Genomic DNA, 7,971 nt, shown 5'->3' on the forward strand with positions numbered 1-7,971 from the left:
GATTTAGAAGACAATAATTATACAATAGCGAATATGACATTATTTACATACTATTATTTACTACATTATGTCTTAAACACTTGAATTACAAATTTTAGGTGCACAAAATCATGGTTTGTAAATGTCTTCAGTAATATTTTTACGGACCTACTGAGTGTAGGTACTAGAGATATTCTCATCGAAGTTTTGTTCAGCAAAAGGATAACATTCAGTTCCATGTTCAACATCATCTTTTGTCTCTAACCCCATATCAAAAAAGTCTCTAGGTGTGTTTCGAAGAACAACAAACAACCCAATTCTTTCGGATTTACAAAGTAAAATACTTATTTGACTTGAGATGAAAATACATAAAGTTCATCAATGAGTTATTGTCTAGTGTGAATTAATCGAGAAAAATTCACAAGTGTAAATCCGTACTGATCTTTCTTAAGACCTTTTGCACTATTCACATTTGTCCAATCACACTAAAATAAGATAACTTTTCACTTGCCATAATAATCCAACTCAATGATGTCATTAATCATGCCATAATAGTCAACATTTCCCTCTAAAGGGTTTGCATCCCTAACATTAGCATAGCTAGTAATTGATGAAGTCACAACAACTCTTGAATTTTGTGTACTTTTAAATCTCTCATGGGATTTTGTGTGAAATCTAAATCCATTGATGATGAAACCTTTGGATCATTTCACAATCCAATTTAGACCATGTTTAAGACACTTCACCTTCTCACTAACAAGCCTTCCACTCTAAACCTATAAAAGTGGAATAAATATATATGTTATTAATCTTATTTTTACCGTAAGCATTCTATATAGATAAAAAATAATGGAAAGTATGGCATTACTTACAGTTGCTCCTAACCATTCATGAAATTTTCAATGAACAACTTATCAACCTTTCGAGGGTTTGATTGTCAATAATGTATAGGATCTCTCAAATTATTTCTATACTCACTATAAAGCATTATGATAAAGTATTAACACTAAAAAAACACAATAAATTATGCCTAATGTAATGAATAATTTTCTTGCTAAACAACTTACATGCAAAATGATTCAATTGAGTCATAATGAAAAAGAACATATTGATGTGCTTATGCACAAGATTTATCATTTAACTCCACCAATTCAGCTTTGCTTATGGGTTGTCCAAAACTTTGAGAAAAATAATTGTAGGCCGAGTCTATATGTTGCATACCAACATTTCTCAAAGGTCTATTAAATCTCATTTCAACATCTTCCAAATAACAAGAACAAAATGTCATACTCTGTTCTACTATATATCCTTCAGCAATAGAATTTTTCGGATAATGTTTGTTACAACAATAAGACTTTAGCCTCCCCAAAAACCTATAGCATAAACCATTAGTCATATGTTATTTTAAGTAGATTGGCTTGATAATCAATAAAAATGTAATCAATCTATTAACAAATAATACCTTTCAATAGGATACATCCATCGATAATAAACTGGCCCATCGACCTTTGCTTCACATCGAAGGTGGATAACCAAATGCATCATAATAGTGAAGAAGTTTGGAGGAAAAATCTTCTTTAAATGGCATAAAGTAATCGCGACTTGATCTTGAACTTTGTCAAGCTCTTCCACATTCATACATTTCTAGCATAGAGATTTAAATATGTTACTCAATCCAATTACTACAGAAGTCACTTGCTTTGACATTGATGAGCGTAAAGCAATTGGAAGTAAGTCCTGCATCAAAATGTGATAATCATGTGACTTCAATGAAGAAAGTTTTCGCTCTTTCATATTCACACATCTTGATATATTTGATGCATAGCCATCCAAAACTTTGACATTTTTTAAAACCTTGCAAAACACATCTTTTTTTACTTTAGAAATCCCAAAACAAGTAGTAGGCAATCGATATTTGCCATTAGAAAGCAATATTGGATGAAGGTCTAGACGAATCCCCATATCAACTAGGTCAAGCTGACTCTTTAAGTCATCTTTAGACCTTCTATTCACATTGAGAATTGTCCTAATAAAATTTTCGCAAATATTTTTCTCTATGTACATCAAATCAAGGTTATGACATAATAAATTATATTCCCAATAAGGCAACTCAAAAAATATACTTTTTTTTTCACAACTCATACTCATTGGGGTCATCTCCTTCATCATCCTCTTCATCACTTTGAACATCAAGATCACCAACTTCTGTATGACTATCACCAACTTCTGTATGACTATCACCAACTTGTGTAATACGAGGCCAGACACCTTCAAAGATGTCCTTCACTCTTTTCCTTAATGGAGTCATTTTTTCATATGTGAAATTGATATCTTTTAACTTTAACAAGATATTAGACTCACTAATGGGTAAAGGTGATCTCTTCAACTTTTCAGTTCCATCAAAGAGATGTTTTTAGAATCTAAATCGATGATTATCATCTAACCATCGATGATATCCCATATAACAGAACTTCCTACCATTATGTAACCACGTCGTACATGTCTGTGCAGCACAACATGGACAAGCATAATGACCTTTTGTACTCCAACCAAATAAATTCGCATACGCAAGAAAATCATTTATAGTCCATAATAAAGCAGCATGCATATTAAAGTTCTATACTTTTGATACATTATAGGTCTCAACTTCTTTCTATAATTACTTTAACTCTTTAATAAGAGATTGTAAGTAGATGTCTATATCATTACCTAGACCTTTTCCCTAGGAATTATCATAGACAATATAAATGACTATTGCTTAATAGTAATCCATGGTGGCAAATTGTAAGGAATCAATATAATTGGCCAAGTACTATAAAAAGTACTCATCATTTGAAACGAGTTGAATCCATCAGATGCCAGTCCAAGCATAACATTTCAAGGATCAGATGCAAAGTTTAGAAACCTAGAATGAAATGACTTTCATGCCAAAGAATCTATAGGATGCCACAATGATCCATCATCCATCTGCTTCTCATGATGCCACCTCATTGAATCTGTAGTTTTGGAAGACATGTAGAGTCATTAAAGTCATTGTATTAATGAAAAATAACATAAAATCTTAACAAGCTTTTTTTTGACACATACTTCATCATCATCATCATTCAATCTTTTATCCAAGTTTTTGTTAACCCAACGAAAAATACCACACAAATGATAAGATTCTTGATTTTTTCTATCCCCCCAATACAACATGCAATCATTGGGACAACTATGAATTTTTTCATATCCGAGACCTAAATCCTTGATCATCTTCTTTGATTCCTTACAAGATTTAAGGATTTTTGCAAAAGAAAACATTTTTTTCATAAATTGTAATAATAAAGTTAGAGAGTTTTTCATCCATCCACATAAGCATTTCAAGTGAAAAAGACGAACACAAAAAGATAACCTTGAATGCTTTGATCCCTTAAAAAGTTTTTCGTTCATCTCTTCAAGTAACCTATAAAACTTTGATGCTTTTCCTCTAGGTTGTTGGTCACGTACACCTATCCAAGGTTCACCATATTCATGCATTTCAACATTGGACTGATTAAATCCTTTATTTTGGGGAGAAAGATTATGAAAATTTTGGTTATGAATGTTAAAAGCATCTTGCAACATACCTTTAATGTCATCTACTATAAAGGTATGATGTTGGTGATAGGGAGCCCTTGATGTTGAAAGAACTATAGTGGAAGACCTTGATGGTACAGACTTTCCATGAAAATACCAATTAACATATCCTGATAGAAATCCAATACAAATTAAATGCTCATAAACAACTTTATGCATTTACCACTTGATATTAGCACATTTCACACATGGGCATAATATCATGTTATCTTCAATTGTATTCTCAAATGCAAAATTAAGAAAATTTTCCACTCCATCTCTATACTCTTGACTTAAACTTGACTTTTGCATTTAACTCTCATCCATTTATTAGTTGCGACATTATCAGACCAAATGTATATAAATAATTAATATGAAAACGAACATGTATAATTGCATAATTTACTATGTTTTAAACAAAAGATAATAACAAGAACAGTACTTACACAAAATGATAACTCCTTGTTGTGAAGTAATTTATTAGCTACTAGATATTATAATTGTTAAAACTATGCTGCTAACGTAGATAGTACCCAAGAGTATTTGTAGTTAGGGTTGACATAAGGTGAAATAAGGTGGGTTTTATAAAAAAAAAATTTCACCAAAAAAAAAAATCAAGAATTGCAAGAGCTGAAAAAATAGTGAAATGAAGTAAAAGCTAAAGTTAATAAGTTATGAATAGTCAAAATAGGGTTTTAAAAGACAATGCTCAAATACTAAAAGCGGAAGGAAAGGGAAAGTAAATTGTACTTGGTTTAGAAAGAGAAATAGTATAATAATGAAGATAAAGCTTGAAGTTGGTGATTGGATGTGCTAAGTTTGGGAAGATTTTTATTGGATAGGATTATAGAAGCCATCTACTAACAATAAACACCAACAATAATTCCCTCATAAATATTTTTTGAATATATTATAGGCATCTTCAAAATATTGCCACATAAATTCTAACACCATTATTGAAAGCATTTATCCAAGACACCTTTAATAATTCCTATCACAGTTTGTAGTTAATTACTAAAGGCAGTTGCAAAAAACAACGCTTTTAATAATTTCTCTAAAAAAATTTTCTCAGATTATTAAAAGCATATTTTATTATGACACACCTTCAATATACCACGACGGTAATGAAAGGTGTTTATTAGAAAAGGTGCCTTTAATATACCTTTAAACTTAGTAATCATTACTAAAGGCGTTTGTTAATAATAGACGCCTTCAAAATTTTCCCACTAAATATTTTGGGAATTATTAAAAGCATCTTTTATTGTAAAATACTTTCTATATACCGTCACATAAATTTTAATACCATTATTGAAGGCCTATATTTAAGATAGATGCCTTTAATAATTCCTATCACAGTTTGTATACAATTACTGAAGGTAATTTTAGAAAACAACATCTTTAATAATTTTCCTAAAAAAATTTTTTTGAATTATTAAAGGCGTTTTTTATTATAAAACGTCTTCAATATACCATGATGTTAATGGAAGGTGTTTATTAGAAAAGGTGCCTTCAATATACCTTTAAACTTAGTAATCCATTACTGAAGGCATTTGTTAATAACAAACGCCTTCAAAATTTTCTCACTAAATAGTTTGAGAATTATTAAAGGCATCTTTTATTGTAAAATGTCTTCTATATATCGCCACACAAATTGTAACACTATTATTGAAGGCGTATATTTAAGATAGATGCCTTTAACAATTCTTATCACAGTTTATATATAATTACTGAAGGCAATTTTGGCAAACAACACCTTCAATAATTTTCCTAAAAAACTTTTTTCAGATTATTAAAGGCATCTTTTATTATAAAACACCTTCAATATATCACAATGGTAATGGAAGGCGTTTATTAGAAAAGGCACCTTCAATATACCTTTAAACTTAGTAATCCATTACTGCAGGCATTTGTTAATAACAGATGCCTTCAAAAATTTTCCACTAAATATTTTAGGAATTATTAAAGGTGTCTTCTATTGTAAAATGCTTTCTATATACTGCCACACAAATTCTAACACTGTTATTGAAGGCGTATATCCAAGAAAGATGCCTTTAATAATTCTTTTCATAGTTTGTAGTTAATTACTGAAGGCGGTTACAGAAAACAATGCCTTCAATAATTTCCCTACAAAAATTTTCTCGGATTATTAAAGGTGTCTTTTATTATGACATGCCTTCAATATACCACGATGGTAATGAAAGGCATTTATTAGAAGAAGCACTTTCAATATACGTTTAAACTTAGTAATCCATTACTGAAAGCATTTGTTAATAATAGACGCCTTCAAAATTTTCCCACTAAATATTTTGGTAGTTATTAAAGGTGTCTTTTATCGTAAAATACCTTCTATATACCACCACACAAATTTTAACACTATTATTGAAGGCGTATATTTAAGATAGACGCCTTTAATAATTTTTATCATAGTTTGTATATAATTACTGAATGCGATTTCAAATAACAACGCCTTTAATAATTTCCCTAAAAAAATTTTTTTCGGATTATTAAAGGCGTCTTTTATTATAAACCACCTTCAATAATTTGTTATAAACTTTGGAAATCCATAATTATTGAAGCCAATTTTTTACTAAAAATGCCTTTTATAATTTTTAAGAAATAGAAAAGGCATTTTTTTAATAAAAATGCCTTTAATAAGTTGGTTGAACAATTTTAAAGGTTTATAATTAAAGGCATCTTTTTGTAAAAAACATCTTCAATAATCTCTAATAAAATTTTCAGGTAATTATTGAAGGCGTTATTCCATGGAAATGCCTTTAATGATTAATTTTATATTCATTTCCTTGCCTTGAACATAGAATTTGCAGAGGTCTGGCACATAGAATGATTAAAAGCTGTGTTATTCACCTAAACAAACTAAACCCTTAAACACATTTCTAGTAGACCATTGCTTTCTTTCTCCCATTCCTCACCATCGACCTTCCACAAATCATCGATGCAAACTTCTATTTTAACCGGTAAGTCTTTTTTTTTTTAGTTTACGTATTATTTACCCTTCAATAGAGAATTTTTGTTTTTTCAATTCCTTAATATTGACATATGCGTTTTTATATTTTCATTAACATCACCGTCAACACAGTTATCCAAGATTCTATTCATATTGCAAATATATTATTTCTATGTAGTATGCATTAAAATTATGGTTTGTTGAACCTTGTTGACTGATATTGTATTACCGAATGGTATTGTATGATATTGGAGGTCTAAATAATATTTCATGCTGAATGGCTTGCTGAAACTTATTGTCTGATATTGTTTTGCTGAATGGGTTTGAATGAGGGCTGAATGGTATTTCTAAGTGGTTTGCTGAAGGGTGTGTATGAGCACATTGCTGAATGGTGTGCTAAATGCTATTTCTGTACATAGTATGGTATTGGTTGTATTAAATTAAGTACAATGATCAATTTAAATGGTCATATTATATAATTCGTATAATTATGATCAATATTACAGGTAATATGGACTCCGAACAACATCATTCTCCTTCTAATAAACATGCAAAAGAAAGAAGTGTAGGCCAAAAAAGAAAAGGAAAGGGCCCAAATAAATAAATCAAAGTGACTGACAAAAAAATTCATGTTGACTTCAATCAAAATGGGCAGCCTATGTCGGAAGGAGATACCAAGATGGCTACTCATATTGGAGCCATCGTCTGTCAAAGGATTTCAATTACATACACCAATTGACGACAAGTTCCTGATGATCTAAAGAATGAGATATGGCAGTCCGTTGTAATATGTTTATATAACTATTTTGTAAAATTTGTTATATGGTCATTTAATTGAAATTCAATGTGTTGATACTATTTGTGTTAACTTATTTAAGAACAGTTCGACATCCCAATTGAGTGTAAAAAGATTATGTTGCAATCTGTTAGGAAAGGTTTTAGAGACTTTAAAAGCATATTGACAATCCAATATATTTTATCGATGGCTGGTGAATATGATGTTTTGGTTGTTCCACCTACATCATATACAGATGTCATAAATGTTGAAGATTGGACAAATTTTGTTCAATATCAGCTTTTAGAAGATTTTTCGGTATGCAAACCCATTACCAAATTAGTCCAAGTTTATAAGTCTTTATGTAATATAGCTTTTGATTTTCATATGTGATTGACGTAATTTCTTGATTTTTTAGAAAATCAAAGAACAACATCGGGACATTCGGGCCAAACAACAATATCACCATCGGATAGCAAGAAAAGGATATGCAATTGTGAAGTATGAGCTTTTATATATTCGCACACTTGTTTTATACTCATTAATGAATATTTATGAACATTAATTTCATACATTTTGATTCTTTTATTGTGGTAATTTAATAGGAATCGGTGAGCTTAAACATAAAAGTTTCCAGATGGGATGTCTAGAAACAAGG

Source organism: Durio zibethinus, chromosome 19, assembly GCF_047325235.1.
Source record: "Durio zibethinus cultivar Kanyao isolate XHJ-2024 chromosome 19, ASM4732523v1, whole genome shotgun sequence".
NCBI classification, from domain to species: domain Eukaryota; kingdom Viridiplantae; phylum Streptophyta; class Magnoliopsida; order Malvales; family Malvaceae; genus Durio; species Durio zibethinus.